Here is a 19,387-nt window from a genome sequence, read left to right as displayed (position 1 = left end):
ATGAATCCGAATGTGCATTTTGTTAGATGAACTATTTCCTAAGGAGATGGCATCTCCTTTAGATAATAGTGCATGCCTATTTGTGTGCTCTGCAAGTGACTTTTTGGATTAATTTTGAGAAAAATAGTAAGAGCTGGGGGAGAGGAAATGACTGAATGCTATTTACAAAGAAATCAGGTACACTTTGGCATCATACATCAGGTGTGTAATGAATGTGTGTAATTTCACTGATGTGAAATTATCCAAGATTGGAATTAGCCAAGATTTTACTTGGAATCATACAACTGGAATTCCTATAGAGGACTTTGACACTTAGATGTTTCCTCTTTTATCAATCTCTGAGGCTTCCAAACTGCAGTGTGATACCTCAGTACCTGCTTCTACACTTACCAGTGAAATCTACAGAAATGATGTGCAGCTAGCAGAACCAATATTCTGGCTATAATAAGGCATTTTCCAGATAAAGATTCCCAGAGGATTCTAGAAAGGAGGCCATGCCCCGTGCTAAAGAGAAAGGTTAGAAAAGAGTACCTTCCTCCTGGCACCCCCAGTATTTCCCTCATGTGACCCAGAGGATTTCTGCTTCCTGACCCCAGATCTGATGGTCTGTTTAGTCCTTAGCACCGAAGCAAAAGCAAGGCTAACCGGAGAAGCAAAATAGAGGTGTTTCAGCACACTGGTGATTTACATGGTACAAGCAGTGGAAAGTGCATGAAATAAGCCAGAGAATAAAGCCATTATGCCCGCAGTGTGTCTTTCATTCATTTTTGCATGGAATTACTTTGATTTGCTTTGGAAAACACACTCTTGAACTTAACCTCACAGAGCCTCTGGCCCAGAGTTCATCAGAATGTACTAAATTTATGTCTCTGAATCTTCTATTCTGCTTGTTATAGGTGTTTGTGAGTTAGGATAGGTACTGACTGATTTCAGGAAGTCATGAGAAGCACTCACTGAATGGCCTAGTCACTGTCTTGAGTATACCGTACTCAGTCTGTCAGCTGCTGCCCCATATGACTCAGTGATGTCCAGAAACATTTCCCTGGCAGTGCTCTGATGACAACTACATATTGGTTCTTCAGTGCTGGGGGCAGGGTGCATGTACCACGAAGACACCTGTGTTGATCAGGGGCTATCTAGAACATGGTGGTGATATTCAGGGCAGGAAAAAGAATGTTACATCCTCACAGTAACTTACTGGGAAAAACTAAAATTTATACCAAATATTTCCAGGTTCTGTATAGTCTTGAGCTCCTATCTTTGATATAAAAACCAGGCAAACCTGCCAAGGAGGAAAAAAAATATATTGATGTTGAAGTGAAACTTGTCAGAAATAACAAATTTTTCTTTATTTTTAAGCATTTGCACTCTCCTATGCATTCCCTATTATTTTAACTGGTGTCATATCTTCTGTGCTTTTCAAAAAGTAAATCTAGGGCTTAAGATAATTAATATGTCTCATCCAATTTATGTTATTCTTGTATTCAATCCTCTGTTCCTGGATGTTTCATATGTACTCTTAGCACAGAAAATAGGGTGATGTGCAGTGTGTCTGCATCCTTTGAAGGAGCAAACAGCTAAGACTGCCTCAGTTTTCTAATAAGAGTAGGAATAGGTTTCTCTTTTCCCTCTACCAATCCCCGCTCTATCTACATTCACTCCCTGTGAGTATGCTGGCTCTATTGCTCATGTTTTCCTCAGTGAGAAAATGCAACTCCCCAATCCAGCAGAAAATCTCTCTCTTTTTTTTTTTTCCTTTTTCTGATGGATTAGGGAATGGAATTTGCTCACTGAGAGGCAGGATGAGTCCCAGATCTGGCTCAGAAGAGCAGCCTTTCAGAGAGGCAAAGCAAGCTAGTAGACTGGTTCAATCTGTCTTGTCTGACTGCACCCTCCATCAGACCAAGCACCACATGGTACAACACAGTTCTGCACCATGAAAAGGTTGAGTTAAACATTTGCTATGGGATTTCTTTGCCTCAATCCATCTTTGCTCCTGAGAAGCTGGCAGAGCGCTCTGCGTGATCTATGGGGGAGCCTCTGACTTTGTTTCCACAATCCAATTGTGATGCTGCAGAGCAAGGAATAACTCTTGCAGATTTTCAGCTCTGGCAAATACTTACAATGTGGATTGGATATTCTGCTGCTTTTAGCTCTTTATGCCTGTTATACTTAGGCCAAAATCTTGACACGTCATAAATTTTAGGATCCCAACTTGGCATATCTTGATTCTGGCACTCAGAGAGGTAGAGTGTTCATTGCATGAAGTTAATAGTAAATTCACTTTCTTATATCTTCTTTAGCCAGACTGGGTGAGGAAGGAAGGGCAGAGAGGAAGAAGGGGGTAAGAGAAGCAGGACTGCATTTCATTAGTAGATGTGTAAGTGAGCTTGAAGTCAATGAAACCTGCAGGAGGCCACCTTTCCTGAAAATTTGGCCTTGGGCTTGTCAAAGTGGCCTACCAAAAATGAAAAAATGAAAGTGAATGGATTTTTAAGAGTATTTTCAGGTTCAATAAAATGTACAGCAATCATTTAAGTGTTGAAAGAAATTCATAGAAGAATAAGGGTTATTTTGTGCTTAGAAAGGGGCTCACTTCAGCTAGGTGTAGTAGGGGTTAGCAGACATCGTTACATGTTATACATATATAAAGCAATTTCTGACTGACTGCGAGAAAGATGGTGACAAAGACTAGGGGATTTGAGTTTGACAAGTAAGTCAGTTCGCTGTCTGGAAACCTTACCAAACAAATGATAAATGGAGATTACCCCTGTGAAACTAGTTTGCAGGCCATGGCTGCCAGAGGTAGAGACTGTTAATACTGGCTCTAATCTGATGGACACATTTACTCAGAAGAATATTACTGACATTTACCAGTTTGAGAATAGCGTCAGCTCAGAAAAACTCTCACAGAGCCAAAAGAGCAATTCAGAGAATGAAACTTTTCTAAATGAACAATCATGGTCAATATACAAAATTGTGACAGTTTATATAGATATACATATACATTTGTATAATTATATGGATGGACTTTCCTAGAACAGATTATTTATTTTTGCAAGTAAATTTGAAAATATAGTTGATGTTTGACCTTACTGAGAATAATAACAAAAAGCTTATAGCTAGTATTTCAAAGATGATTACCTAAAAGGAAGACTCTACATCTAAAAGTAGGCTTAGTAATAATAGGTGGCTTGAATTTCAAGACCTATTGGATTCAACTGACTTGACAAGTTGTTCTTTTCCTCTCTGTCTCATTGCTCTCTTTCCATTTTTGCTATCCATGAGGTAACTGTAACAGATGTTAAAATATAAATAAAACAGTTGGACTGCATTTTGAAACTATACAATGTACAAAAAATGTAATAAAATATCCAATATTTTTGGAAAGCTTCTTAAAACTTAAAATAAATATAATTGATAATAGTCTGATTTGTTGGAGGGGGGTTCTGAAAAATAGAAAATGAGATTTGTTTTTCCTATCTTTCATTTCAAACACAAAAGCAAACAGAATATAATTAAAAAATTTACAAAGTATGCAAAACTAACTGATGTTGTGAAGTATGCAGCCAGCAAGGGAGCTGTAGGAAGCATATACAAACAATCATACTCACATAATCTAAATGGAAAACTTAGTATGATGTTGAAGCAAGATTTATACTTCTAACTGTTCTAATCTAGTCATACAGTTCCCTTTTTGGAGAAGCGAATCATCCTAACCTTAGAGTGTTTTTTAGATACTGAGTTGACAACTGTAATTTTCTAGCATATGCAAGTTCAGTATTAAAATTTTAGTCATAAAATGTCCTTCCTTCATATGTATGACACCTGATCTTAACCAAGTGATGGGCTTTCACCCTAACAGAGTGCCCAGTTTCTTGCACTTGAAGGAGGTACGCGGGGCAGGGTGCACCTGCCTATGGAATAAAGATTTATTTACTGTAGTCCTCATTTTTATAACCCATAACTATGTTAGTGATGTGGATGCAGAACTTCTGAAAATAACTCCAGAAGGCTGAAAAAGAGAATTATTTGCACTAGTTGTTTCCAAATCAGTTGTGGACCACATTTGGTGTTCAAGACTATGTAAGGTGGTAAAGCAGCAAGAAGGGCAGGGTGCAGTGGATTTCCTCCCTGGTGCCTCCCCACAGAGGGCTGGGAGCAAATTTACACTACAGCTCATTGCATCTCTCCTAGGCAGCCACTAATGAACTCAGCTCTTTCATGTGCCCTTTCGAGGCTTATGCCTGATTGCTCACACGAACTTACACGCTTAAAGACTGCTTCTATTCACCTCAGAGATTTACTTTTTCCTTCACTTTGAAACTTGAAACATGAAGGTCTTTGAAGCTTCCCCAGTCTGGGGTCCAGGGATCCACCAGCAGCATTAGCGCAACCTCCTATGCCTCACTTCAGGCCCTAATCCACCTCAGCCCCTCTCTGACATGTTCATTAGTGGTGACCAGTCTGGAAGGAGACACATTTAGGTGTCTAAAATAGGTCAGATGAACCTCTCCTTAAAATGTGCCTATTTTTTTCCCTTTGATTAAAAGAGAGATCTTGGAGTGACTCACTCAGACATCTGCTCTGTAGGTATGGAAAGACAGGAGAGAAATCTCATCTCTCATTTTAAAAAATGGTTCTTGTAGATGACTGTTGCAAGACAGTCACAGAGAAATAGCATGTTAGTTAACATGTTTTGGTTTAGTTCACAGCAACCTAACAATTGAAAACAAATAGTGTAAAGGGGCCTTTGATACCCATTTGTCAGTGATAATTTTCCTTAATTACAGGGAATATTTGAGTCCCTATAATGTCTAAATCCCACTTAGGCTGTCAAATTAAATTCATTGAGTTTAAAAAAAAAATCAGTGAATTCTTTTATATTTAACATATAGAGGTGATAAAAATCTTACTTTCAGCAATAAATTTGATTTGTAAATATATGTAAGATCCTACTTAGATTAACACAGTTACATTTTGGATATAGAGATTAAAAGAATCTCTTCTTTCAGATAGTCTTTGCAGAACTTACATTTTCTAAATCTTAATCATATTATTTCATTCACTCAAAAATTCATTAAAGGGCCTTGGATCTATCTAAAATGAAAAACTATTTCTCTTGTAATGACTGACCTAGTGATGGATCATTTTGTAGATCTATGAAATGCAGATGGAATGAAATGTAAATATGGTAAAAATTTATCTGAGCAATGCATTCCTGGTGTAAGAAAAAAAAATGGAAGTTTTTTTTTTTTCTGGGAAGGAAAAAAACATAGGTTCACCCTTACTAACTTGACTAATAGCTCAGCAAACCAGCACACATCAAATTCACAAATTAAAATCACAGAAATATATGAATTTCATTAGAATTCAGCATTCCCATTTCCTTAGTAGCCCAAGCAACTGAGCTTTGATATAAAGTTTTCAATAGCTTCTTTTTTCCTCCTTCAATACATTTTTACAAGCGCTTGACCCACTTCTACCTGCCAAATGATTTTGTAAAAATATGAACTTTCATTATTTTTGTGTTTCTTCATTATTCATCTGATTTCAGAGCTTATATTCTTGCCATTTGAAATTATAAGTTGTGTTATTTTGAAACGCAAGTCAATTAGAGAATTTACTGTAATTTCAACAAGATTAAGATATAGATCATACTGTAAGTTTTGAGCCTGATATTTCCATCATCTTTGTAAGTTTTATATCTGTTTCTTCAGTGGAGTTTTATACGACAGGAAATCTAGGACAATTTCCCTTTTTTTTTTAGGACCTGATTCTGCAGACTTCTACACATTACACAAAACGATCTTTTTCACATTGCTTTATTAAAAAAAAGGTTGAAACATATTAAAAAAAAAAAAAAAGACAAGCAAGAGGCCAATCTTGAATGTCCTTAATCACACTAGCAGTCTCGGGCTAAAAACAAACCCTTCATGTAAAGTGCTCAGCAACCACTTTCGAACAGTGAGTGTATGTGCAACAATCAAAGCCTGCTTCTGCTTCACTTCTAAGAGGCTCATTTTGTCTCCTAGTCTTTCCAAAACAAGAGTGAAACTTCATGATATCAATTCCTGCTGCCCTCTCCCACTTTCCATCTCCAGCCCTGAACTGAATGAAAAATGGCAAAGCATATCTATTCGTCATGAGAGGAAGGAGGCCTCCATTTAAAAATAAGCAAGCTTTCATTGGTCTTTCTATATATGTATGCCATCATTGGAAAATTGAGCTTCTGTCCGATCACACCAAGTCACACAAACGAAATACACATCAGTCAGACAAAGTGACTTGCTTGCAGCATTGTCAATACCCAGCCGATAGTGTTACGATGATCTCTGAAGATATCTTAACCTCATCCTACCTTTTCCTCTATTTCAAACTGCATACAGTCTTCCTTTTACACTCTTCTCCCCAGTCAAGCATGTTTTAAAAAATTGCTTAATTCCTTTTTGAGAAAGGGCTCTGCTCCTGCTCTCATGGATGAACTCATTTGTACAGAGAGCAAGAGCACAGCAGTGCGTGTGCAAGGAATCCCCAACACCCGGTTCCAGGACGTGGTCTCCCACTAAACGCTTTCCTGCCAGTAACCGGGTCAATATCATTAAAATTTCAAAACCAGTGCATCAAGGTCCCTGGAAAAGCATTGTTATGGATGATTATCAACTGTGAAATAAAATTCTCTCAGAAATATTTTCCATTGAGCTGTATTTAAAGTAGTAGAAATAGGCAGGTATCGTACAAACATTAGAAGTATGAGATTATATTAAGGCGACATGAAATGCATGCCAATAACTTCTTTATTCTCCTCCTGCAAATTGTATAGCTGACTGATATAAAAAAAAAGATGTCTATCTTAGAATAGGTGATTATGGAGATCTTAAAACTACAAGTACGTCCAAGGCACTGACTATAAAAATAACTTGTCCTCAGACTGGGAAAAATCTCACTGCTGCCTTTGTCATGTGCCTTGGATCCAAAGGTAGTTAGACTCTGGAATTAGAGGAAAAATTTGTTTTGGGGTCTGAATAGCTTAGCTGGGTAGACAGGGTGGGAATTACTGGTTGGCATAAAGTGATTTGTTTGTTTATTCTCTGGATTTATTGCGTACAAAAACCTTCTGCAGGTTCTTTGAAGAGTCTGCAGGGAAGAGTGGGGTGTGCTGAGGGATAACCATTTTTTATGGAGCTGAACTGAGGTGGTGCTGGAAGATGAGGGCAGGCCTGACTAATTTACTGAGCTGACTGATAGGGGTAGAAGCTGGGCTAATGTTGAAGTCCAGCACTTTAAGTGTATTTCTGAATCAACACTGGCATGAGGAGAGGGAAGTGAGAGGGAACTGGTGAGCTACTGAGAGAGGAGAAGGAGTGATTTAGTGACAGAGTGGGTAATGGGGTAAGAGAGGGAGAATTTATTTTTTAGCACTGGAATTTATTTTTCTGAAATGGATTTTTAGGTATTCAGAATCACACCTACATATCCACAAAGCACAGTGCTGCAGCTGTATCTGCATACTACTTCCCAGTAGTAGGCTAATACTATGTATTTAACAGAAATCATTAAAAACAAACAAACAAATAACTTGCTCTGATGTCAGACTTCATTGCTTTTGTGGAAAGAACTAAAAATATAAACTATTGCGGTTTCCCTTCCTGATGGTTTTGCAGAAAGATCATTATTAACTTTGAATCAATAAGTGCATCCTGTAGGTCAGTGTGTGATGTTTGCATCAATGGTAGACTCTGTGGAGGGCTTGTCAAATCATGTTTAGTTGCAGGAATGGAAAGCCTTTCAAAGTGTTAACCACATGCAAGTATTTCTTATCTTTAGGATTGCTTTCTGCTTCTTTGATAATATAGTGCAATGGTGTAGGGCTACCCATTAAGACTTTATTCTTGGTGTTCTTATTGCTTTACTAGTAGTTCCACTGAGTACCGCAACAACTAGCATGGGGACAAAACCAAGGCTGTTACAAGATCTGTGCTTTGCGTTCCTTCTGTGATGAAATATGCATAGATACACAGTCATTAAACTTCAAACGCATTGCAGCAGTAAAACATTAAACACAGAAGCTAAGAAGAAGTTTATACCACTTCCTAATTTACATTGACATTTAACCTAATTTACAATGACTGCTTCTTAGTCCAGGTGGATACTAAACTGCACCTGTTCTTTAAACATTATTCTGCGTACCCTCCAGAGTCAGTTTTAATTTGTTTCAGTTGTTTTCAATGCACTAACTCCTCAGCTGAAAAAAAAAAAAAGAAAAAAAACCATTTGCTATAGTTAACCAGGCAGTTGACTAAGAAGGTTAGTTACATGGTCAAATTCATGGAATTTTTCAGTTTTGATTTTACCATTTATCATGAAATGTTGCTACAACAGAAAATCTTGTTGTTGCCTTTAGTTGACAGGTACAGTTTGCATAAATATGTAATTCAAATATTTTATGTAATTTTGTGACATAAAAAATCTCAATGTTCGTCTTTACTACAAACCTGTTACTTTTCACTCACAGCCAAAATCTTTGGGGGTACATCAAGACTTTTCTGCCAAAGATACCTTGACTTTTTCCTATGAAAAATCTCCTCCCCCCCCCCCCAAGCTGCTCAGCTCCCTTCTGTAGTCAAAATACCATAGAAGCGCAGGAAGACTTTGATACAAAACTCATTGAGCTTGTGGAAGAACATCGTTTGATTTCAATGGACTTTGAATCAGTCTAAGAAAGATATAGTCAGGCCTTAGAAAGACATCTGTTATTTCAGTCTGTTTTTTAAAATATTTTTCTATCAAAATTCTTCATTCTTCCTGCTAGTACAATACTCTTCTGTTTTGACACTTTCAATTTTTTTCCAAACAGCCAATCCAAGAATATCAGCAGAGACCTGGCTCTGCACAAGGAAATAATATTTGATAGTGTACACTCTGAAAACATTCATCATCCAACAAGACTGCTTAAATTGTACTTAAGACATATATGTAAGTGATGATATTCTGAACATAAGGTAAAGTTTCAGCTCCAGTATTACCTTACCCTGAAGAATTCCTTTTGATAAATATTTTAATGCAGTGAACATGGGAAAAAAGCAATGTCCTATACAAATAAATGCTTGTCAGCAACTAACCCATATAAGGTTTCAACCCATCACTTAGGAAGTACCCCATAAAAGGCACCATATCCTTTTCTTCTTCAGTAAAAAATCCAATAGCATCAAAAAATACATCCAATTTCTATTCCTCTCTGTTACACACAAATACATATGCTGCATATGGGTCTGTATAAATAGAAATCAACACATAATAGTAATAACATTAGTATTACAATAGTCATGTTCACAGATATACCCACACCGAATAATGAATGTGCAACATTTATACTGCTGAAGAGGAAGAAGAAGGATAGAATGGTGAAACGCTGGTTAAATTCTATGGAAAATGCTGAGATTGTGCAAAGAGGCACAGCAGAGCCTAAAGTGCAGTTCTTGCTGAGAGGATGGCATCTCAAGAACCTGTTTACAGCTCAGCTGGTTAATAAATGGAAGTCATGACAGAAAGCACTGTTCCCTCTTCTTGCCTGGAAAGAAAGTATTACATGCATATGTCACAATTCTCAGACCAGAGTCTCTAGCCTGCTATTCCACATCTGTTTTGTAAACAATACCTCAATTTCTTATTTATTTCTTTGTGTTTAAGTGACTTTCCTCTGTGCTTGCAAAAATGTCAAGATTTGTCAAGCTATCCCTTCCACTACCTTACAATAGTGATGGAGCCTTTCCTGTCACTGCCTTCTTCCCCACCTGGGCTCTTTAAAGCCGCTATGAGTTGTGCTTCCTGAGGGAGTGCACGTATGTGGAAACTGCTAACTCCTCCCCCAACTTTCTACCTTTTATGATGAAAGAAAGAAAGAAAACCCAAATTCAGCTCTGTAAAAACATATCACTTGTATATGAAAACAACTCATGGGACAATATTTTCTTTCATAAGTATTTCCTTACATAAATATATGGCCACAGTGTCCTAAATTTGACTGCTATTATTCAGTTCCCTAATCTGAGACATTCAAATCCACTTTTTAAATTGATGGCCTAACTTCATAGCAAGGAAATGTGTGTGGTTAGAGGGAAGGAAGAACAGGAGGTCCTTATAAGTACACCTTGTGTGCTTATATAAGTACACAAAAACTTTTCTGTTTTTATGTTTGGTGACTCCAGCTATTACTGTGATATCTTTTTCTAATTATGTATTATTTAGAATAATGGTCCCAAAAAATTTCTGGGCCCAGGAAATTATATGAAACCCAGTGGAATAGATAATTAGAATTAGCTAGATATAAGGTAGTCACTAAAGATGATTAGGAGAAGGAAGCAAACAATCCAGAACAAATATTTAGATGAAGAGAGTTTTGTGCCCAGTGTGTTTTTTCAAGGATTCAATAATAAAGTACATTACTTTAAATAGTTGATAGATAAAGGATTCAGGTATATGATTCTGAGTTTGAACTGAAACACAGTAAGACTGTTATCTTGTTTTAGATTAGTGGAAAAAAGGTTAATGGTATATTCTCGATACTTAAAAAAACAAAAACAAGATTTTGAATCTAGAGAATAAAAACAGATAGAAATTGACTTGACTGGTCAGCTCAGTTCATAGCTGATGTTTCTAATAATTGTGTTAAGGATAGAAGTCATGATATGTAGACAGGAGAGAGAGAAAATTTAATGGATGATTCTGCAGTTGTGCTGAATAAGATCCTATTACCAATCATTTTGAGGTCAGTCTTTCAGGATAGTAATGCCCAATGTCATTATAATCAGTTGGGTTTTTTGTTCAAAAATTATGTTGTACTGAGGAACAAGCCAGGTCTTTCAGTCATTTTGTATTAGGAATACAAGGCATCAACAGTATGAACAATCAACCTTACATCCATAAATCATGTGTTGATAAGAGGCAGCATTTGCGCTAACAGTAGGCTTTCTGTAACCTGTAAGAAGAGCAGGGTCTCTCTTTCGTTCATGGAAATGATGGTTTGTTTGACTGCAAGGTCTATTATGGACACTAGAGGTGAGGATTTATTGTCATTTGGAAGGGAGATGTGATGTTTGCTTAAGGGTTTTTGGGAACCCAGGCATGATTTCTAATGAGATTAAGCAAAGCAGGTTCACATTTCACAGACTCCCAAAATGGATGAGGTTGGAAGGCACCTCTGGATATTGTCTAGTCCAACCCCCCTGCTCAAAGCAGGGTCAACTAGAGCAGGTTCCACAGGGCCATGTCTAGCTGGGTTTGGAATACCTCCAAGGGTGGAGACTCCACAACATCTCTGGGCAACCTGTTCCTACACAGTGAAGAAGTGCTTTTCCTTTATTTCAGTGAAATTTCCTATTCAGAAATCTGAGGATGTAATCTTGGTTTAGAGTCCCCACAATGATAGGAAAAAAAAAAAGTTATTGCATGTAAAAGAACAAGCTCAGGATGGTTTCTTTTTGCAGTGATGAGGTCCCTGGAGGACAGAGGGAGACACGGTCTGAACAACTACTGAAATACCATGACTGTTCTTCCTCTGTTTTACTAGGGGATGTAGACGTCTATAGAAAGGGGCTTCACCTCTCTTCCTTTACTTGAGAACATAACTGGACCTTGAGAATAAACAAGCTCTTTCTTAAAAAAATGAACAGAGATGTACTCCCCACCTCTCCTGAGGAGTCAGTTCACTCCATGGGTGAAGCAGCTTGAAGCACCAAGGAGTATGGCAGCTCTTAACAGGAATAACTTGAGCTTAAATGAGAAAAATGGAACATGCAATTCATAAAGGTATGGCATAATGCCACAACAAAGAAATTAAGCTATCTTCAGAGATTCAATTTTCAGGCTGTGGCTTTCATTTTTGAGCAACGAATTTAGTTTCTGAGACTCAGGGAGCTCACATCATCCAAAAAAACAAAAAACAAAAAACTCCACTTTGCATAAAACCTACCTCACTGACTTAGTTCTGCAAATAATAATAGGAATTGATACAGCAGTAGGAGTGAGTTCATAACTTCATGAATAAGTGTCTGAAAAAAGTGTCATCTCAACACCACTTATCATCTGAACAGATAATTAAGAGAGAAAAGACTGGAAAAGGAATTAAAACAAAAATTCAGGTGGGTAGAGCATTTAAATCAACATAGGTGCTACTTATTTATTTGAAAGTTTTCTACTGTCCATTATTGCTATAGCTGTGCAGGAAGATGTTTGGGTTATATACTGTTTTGGAAGAATACCTTAAAAAACAGATTTTAGGGGAAAGGCAAGGGGCATTATATAAACCAGCAAGCACATCATAAGGGAGAAATGGGAAATTTCTGTCTAGAAAGAAATATTCAGTGGAAAAGTTTTTGTTTTTGTTTTTGTTTTCCAAGGTGCGCACAAGTGCAACTGAAATATGCCTTGGTTTAGTTTTGAAGATTACTGAGTTTTTATCTACAAAACAAAAGCCCAAATTTCATATTTGGTTTTCAATTAAAAATTGAATTATAATAATAATATATATTTCTAATTATAAACTTCATTGAAAAAGTCATTTTTCCTCCAGTCTCCTTTAAAATTGACCATAATAATGTCCTTCTTTTCTATATAGCTTTGCTTTTAGATGTAAGGGACAGTACTAAAGAAGAAACTGAAATAAAGCAGGACAAAGGTGCATAGTCATAATGTTAATAGGCTGAGGTTGTTGAGAAGCTGATAAAAAGAGAGAGATCTGGCACAGTAGTCTGGATTTAAGTTGTGCAAGACTATTAAGAAAAGCATAGGACTATGTGGGTTGAGAAAAGTGCCTTAAAGGGAATATCTTATTGTAACCACTACCAGCAAATTGGTATTGAAAAAAATAAATAAATAAAAATCAAATGTGCTTTAGAAGGGCTGGATACAAGCCTAGGGAGAAGAATATTATGGGTAATAAATGGATAATGGTCAGCTTTTGGAAGTAACTGGAATACAAAAAATATGGTTTGGGTTTCAGATCATGGGCTAATATCTTTATGCAACACCATATACCTGAGGTGTTTTCACTCTATTAAACAATAGACCAACAATCAGAAGTACTTCCAGATACTTAAACAGCAAAGAGGATGCGTAAGGCGTTTTATGCATACACTGCAAAGGATTATGAGATACCTAAGATCTACCAAATTAAAACTGCTTGGGATGTGTAACAGAATCACAGACATGCATATCCCTGTGAACCTTCATGTAGCCGGTAGGAATGGCAGTAGCCATGAAGATGGGGAACCTGCATTTCAGCAGAGTCTAGTAACCTTAGCCCAAGTTTCCTCCTGGACATGCACAACCTGAAGTTCATACTTTGTTACTATAGTACATTCTTCATTACTATAATTTCTGTCCTATGTAAGCAAATATTGCGTAAGGTTTTTCATCATGCTGCTACCTTAGCTCTGATTATGTTGCAAACATAACCTAAAAGATAAATAATTCAGCAAGCAGAAAATTAACCAATAAACTACACAATATGACAAATAGGAATGAAAATCGTTCAAAGTGTAGGGAATGTGGCAGTGGATATATGGTAAAAAAGGTCATATCAAAAGGAGCTGTCAGGTCCAGAGGCAAAAACAGATACAGACACAGAAAAGTAACAGGACAGGAAAGTGGACAACAATTTTCCCTAAGAGACGAAAAAAATGTCTGTGAATATACCAGAATTTGTTATTGTCTTCATAAACATAGACTAACTGATGTGACATAGCTCCAGATCATCCTAAGCCTTCCCTCCCCTCCACCCCCCCCAAAAAGGGATTTGTTAAAGCCCCAGGTTAATTGACAGCATTGCTTCAGCAAAAGCTGACATAAGATCTTCTGAAGAACCCACATGCGAAGCTAGAACAACCTCCATTTATGTGAGGGGAACAATGAGAAGGACCTGTACAACCTTTGCTGCAGAGACGATTGCAGAGTTCATCAGATGACCACTACCCAGGCAGGAAATTAATTGTGCCAATACTATGTTATGGCAGCCTGAGAGAAACAACTTGTTTCACAGCTCAAGAAGCAATTTGTTTTGTTGTTGTTGTTGTTGTTGTTGTTGTTGTTTTAAAAATATTTTTGATATAGGGAGAGAACTAGGATGGCACAGATATTTTTGTATACATGAAAAAATGGTAGCTTGAATGAAAGAACAGTTTTGCACAGTAGCTCCTAAGTCCTGTTGGCACTTTTGAAACTGAAAGTATGGTGAAAAGCATTCAGTTGCAGTCTTCACCTGGCTATGAATAGTAACACAAGAAAAACTCCTTTTTATTTTAAGTGCATTATCATTAAGTGTATGAGGGAAATATTCCAAACTATCATTTTCAGTTTCTCCAGACAATTTTTCTTCTTCTGCTCCATGCTACTGTGCAGAGTGCCACAGCTATTTGATTATAATTGCCACTGAATATTATCTTTAAAGGAAAGTAAAATTTCTGAATGATTTTTTTTCATTACTTGATTGATGCAGTAGAGCCATAAATAGTATTCCACTGTATCCAGATTAGGGTTACCAAATCCTATGAGATCATTTAAAGACAAATACATCTTCAAAAAAGGTTAAAATAGTCACCTACACCCACTTTTTTTTCAAAATCTCTCTCTTCCTTTGGCATTTCTCCTCTCCTCTCCTCTCCTCTCCTCTCCTCTCCTCTCCTCTCCTCTCCTCTCCTCTCCTCTCTTCTTCTTCTTTGGCCTCTTCAGGGACCTACTTGGAGGAATCCCATGGGTTATGGCCCTAGAAGGAAGGAGTGTTCAAGAGAGCTGGTTAATATTCAAACATCACTTCCTCCAGGCTCAAGAGCGGTGCATCCCTATGAGTAGGAAGTCAAGCAAAGGAGGTAGGAGACCTGCATGGATGAGCAAGGAGCTCCTGGCAAAACTCAACCAGAAGAAGGAGGTATACAGAAAGTGGAAAGGGGGACAGGCCACTTGGGAGGAATATAGAAACATTGTCAGAGTATGCAGGGATGCAACGAGGAAGGCTAAGGCCCGTTTGGAATTAAATCTGGCTAGAGATGTCAAGGACAGCAAGAAGGGCTTCTTCAAAGACATCAGCAGCAAGAGGAAGACTAGGGAAAATGTGGGCCCTTTGCTGAATGGGGTGGGTGCCCTGGTGACGAAGGATGCAGAGAAGGCAGAGTTACTGAATGCCTTCTTTGCTTCAGTCTTTCCTGCTCAGGCCAGCCCTCAGGAACTCCAGAGCCTGGATATCAGGGAGAAAGTCTGGAGAAAGGAAGACTTTCCCTTGGTGGAGGAGGATGGGGTTAGAGATCATTTAAGCAAACTTGACACCCACAAATCCATGGGCCCTGATGGGATGCACCCACGAGTGCTGAGGGAGCTGGCGGACGTTATTGCTAAGCCACTCTCCATCATCTTTGAAAGGTCATGGAGAACAGGAGAGGTGCCTGAAGACTGGAAGAAAGCCAATGTCACCCCAGTCTTCAAAAAGGGCAAGAAGGAGGACCCAGGGAACTACAGGCCAGTCAGCCTCACCTGCATCCCTGGAAAGGTGATGGAGCAGCTCATCCTGGAAGCCATCTCCAAGCATGTGGAGGAAAAGAAGGTGATCAGGAGTAGTCAGCATGGCTTCACCAAGGGGAAATCCTGCTTAACCAATCTGATAGCCTTCTCTGATGGAATGACTGCCTGGGTAGATGAGGGGAGAGCAGTGGATGTTGTCTGCCTTGACTTCAGCAAGGCTTTTGACACTGTCTCCCATAACATCCTCATAGACAAGCTCAGGAAGTGTGGGCTAGATGAGTGGACAGTGATGTGGATTGAGAACTGGCTGAATGGCAGAGCTCAGAGAGTTGTGATCAGTGGTGCAGAGTCTAGTTGGAGGCCTGTAGCTAGCGGTGTCCCCCAGGGGTCAGTAGTGGGTCCAGTCTTGTTCAACTTCTTCATCAATGACCTGCATGAAGGAACAGAGTGCACCCTCAGCAAGTTTGCTGACGATACAAAACTGGGAGGAGTGGCCGATACACCAGAGGGTTGTGCTGCCATTCAGAGAGACCTGGACAGGCTGGAGAGGTGGGCGGGGAGGAACCTCATGAAGTTCAACAAAAGCAAGTGCAGGGTCCTGCACCTAGGGAGGAATAACCCCATGCCCCAGTACAGGTTGGGGGTTGACCTGCTGGAAAGCAGCTCTGCAGAGAAGGACCTGGGGTCCTGGTGGACGGCAAGTTGACCATGAGGCAGCAATGTGCCCTTGTGGCCAAGAAGGCCAATGGTATCCTGGGGTGCATGAGGAAGAGTGTTGCCAGCAGGTCGAGGGAGATGATCTTCCCCCTCTACTCATCCCTGGTGAGGCCCCATCTGGAGTACTGTGTCCAGTTCTGGGCTCCCCAGTACAAGAGGGATGTGGCACTACTGGAGCAAGTCCAGCGAAGGGCTACAAAGATGATTAGGGGACTGGAGCATCTCTCTTATGAGGAAAGGCTGAGAGAGCTGGGCCTGTTTAGCTTGGAGAAGAGAAGGCTGAGAGGAGATCTTATTAACGTGTACAAGTATCTGAAGGGAGAGTGTCAAGAGGATGTGGCCAGACTCTTTTCAGTGGTGCCGAGCGACAGGACGCGAGGCAACGGGCACAAACTGAAACACAGACGCTTCCTTCTGAACATGAGGAAAAACTTCTTCACTGTGAGGATGACAGAGCACTGGAACAGGTTGCCCGGAGAGGTTGTGGAGTCTCCTTCTCTGGAGATATTCAAAACCCACCTGGACATGATCCTGTGCAACGTGCTCTAGGTGAGCCTGCTTGAGCAGGGGGGTTGGACTAGATGATCTCCAGAGGTCCCTTCCAACCTCAGCCATTCTGTGATTCTGTGATTCTCCTTCTCCTTCTCCTTCCCACTCCACTCTCCTCCCCACTCTTCTCTCAGGAAAAGAAAGTCTAAAAAGTTAAATGGAATGAGACAAAAAAAAGGGTACTTTGACTTTCTCATTGGAAAAGTTGGGAACTAGGAAAATAAAAACAAAATGAATGGAAGTATGGAAAAAAACATTTGACATTCATGCTTATTGAAAAGCATCACAGCATAACAACTGAAAATATTATTTTTTTCATTTAAAAGTTTTTATTTTCCAATATTTTTTAAGAATAGTTAGCATCGGCTAGAAAAATCTGGAAAAAGAGTTAATTATCTCAGTGCTCTGCCTCTGATCCTTGGAAAGTCCACAAGGTACACTTTGCAATACAAGAAAAGCTTTAGATATAGTGAACAAAGATTGCCAGTGTGAGGAGAAGACGAGAGACAAGGAAATTATTGCTCATATTCTTAAATATGGATCTGGATTCCAAGAGCTGGGCATGTTGTTTGGCTTTTTTTTTGGTCTGTGTTGACAGCAAAACAACTGCCTAGGCTGGATGTAAGGTAATCTGGTACCTACTATGGTAACAGGTCTGCTAGACAGATAACCTTTAGCTCTTTTTTTCTTTTGACTCCTCTTCTACTGATTTCAGAAGTCAGAAGAGTTAAAAATCTTTTCTAATGAAAATTAAAAAAAAAAATCCTTTAAAGAAAATATGGAGAGAAAATGTTCCTACCTTTCCTTTTCTCTTACAACTATTTGCCAAACTGGATCCAAATCTGTAAAGTTTTGTACCCCAAAAAAGCATTTTTCAGTAAATATTTTGCTTAATATTTAAGAATTTACACTATTGATCTCACTGATGTTTACATTACCTCATTAAACTCAGAGAATCTGCCATAGTTACACAATCTGTGGAAGTTAAAGAGACAGTGAAGAATTTTTAATGCTGCTTGCCTCAATCCTTTTTAGACATAAATGAGTTTCAAAGATGGGTAGATTCAGCTTCCTTCAACTTCAAAATCATTTAGGTACAAGACTGGTGGGTTTAGGAACACTGCATTTAGGACAGTCTCATTTAAATCTGAAACTGGGAGATCATTTATAGTTAGCCAGATCTGAGACAGTTTGATCTTCATTTCTATTAGAGCAGCAAGTGCTGTTAACAATGTTGTACGTCATGATGAGTAAATGGAAGATGCAGTAGAGCCAGGAAAGACTCAGTCTATATTGAATGCAGAATTCAAGTTTACCTTAAGGTCACACAGAGATAAGATGTAAAAAATATGAAGTACAGACACATAATGCTGCCTTTACTCTTTCTGTTAATATTCTGATGTTTTGGGGATAAAGCCTGGCAGATCTGTCAGGATGAATGATTTTTGGATTTTGATTTCAAGAAAGTGCCCTTGAGGAAGTCTGCACAAGAGGAAATTAAAGGAGGAAGATGCTTGAAGATGTTAAAACATTCTATGTATGCTTTTTGTAGTTACAATTTAAAGGGTCAATTTCTGCTTTCCTCAGTCAAAAGCTCAATGCATGTATGCGGTTTACATTTTAATTCCACTGGGAGAATATGTAGTTTGCTGCTAAGCCATGTATCGTCTAATCAGAATCTGTCAAGATAATTTTAAAAAGTATTTAAAACCTTGAACTTGCTTTTTCTCAAATGAACCAGTAATTTACTGTACTATGTATAGGTCTTGAAGCTATGAAGGTATTTTGTGCTAATACATATGGATATGATGGAATGAAACACTATGATAATATTTCAAAGAATATGTGTTTCTTCTAAAGCCAGGAAAATACCCTTAGGGAATACGTGCTTAAATACTTTATATAGAGACATAGGACATTTGTTTAAACCGCATGTACCGTTCTTTTTACTTATTTTTCATTAAGATGTAAACAAAAACCATCTTTTTTTTTAGGGGTATTAGTCTCACACATGCTTACTTAAATCTGCTTGCGAAAATCTTGTTTCTAGAAATGTCCTGGGTGGGATCCCTCTCATCCAGGTTCGGATGTTTGCTGCTTATATGTCTACATGTTAGCTGGTAAACCAATGCTTTCTTCAAGGTCAATGGAGAGCAATATTCAGTGATTCATCTGACCTATTTTAATCATCTGTTTTAGGATGAGATGATTCATGCTTTGAAAGTGCCCATTTTACTCCACTCACTATGAAAAAGTCTTGACAGCTAGCTGACATGAAAATATCTGTACTGCCGATGTCTATATTTATGTTCTCATGAATGCCAGTCTATGCGTCTATCTTCAGAGCTCTTTGATTTCCCCATCCTTTATTTATAAAAATTCTAGTCATCCAATCAGTGAATCAAAACAGAATTGTATGGCACTGCTGAATATGCATATACCATAAGTATCAAATAATTGCTAGCACATTTTAAACAATCTCTGCGAAATAAACTCACAGAGTGAGCTGGATTCTACAGGTCATGTTGTTTCAGAGTGAAGGAGTTTCAGAAACAATTCTTTACTCAGGATAAAGTATTTTGGTAAGCGGTATGATTGCTCTACTAATATA

The sequence above is a fragment of the Apteryx mantelli genome, chromosome 1, assembly GCF_036417845.1.
Source record: "Apteryx mantelli isolate bAptMan1 chromosome 1, bAptMan1.hap1, whole genome shotgun sequence".
Classification (NCBI taxonomy): domain Eukaryota; kingdom Metazoa; phylum Chordata; class Aves; order Apterygiformes; family Apterygidae; genus Apteryx; species Apteryx mantelli.
Note: the sequence above shows the minus strand (reverse complement) of the source record.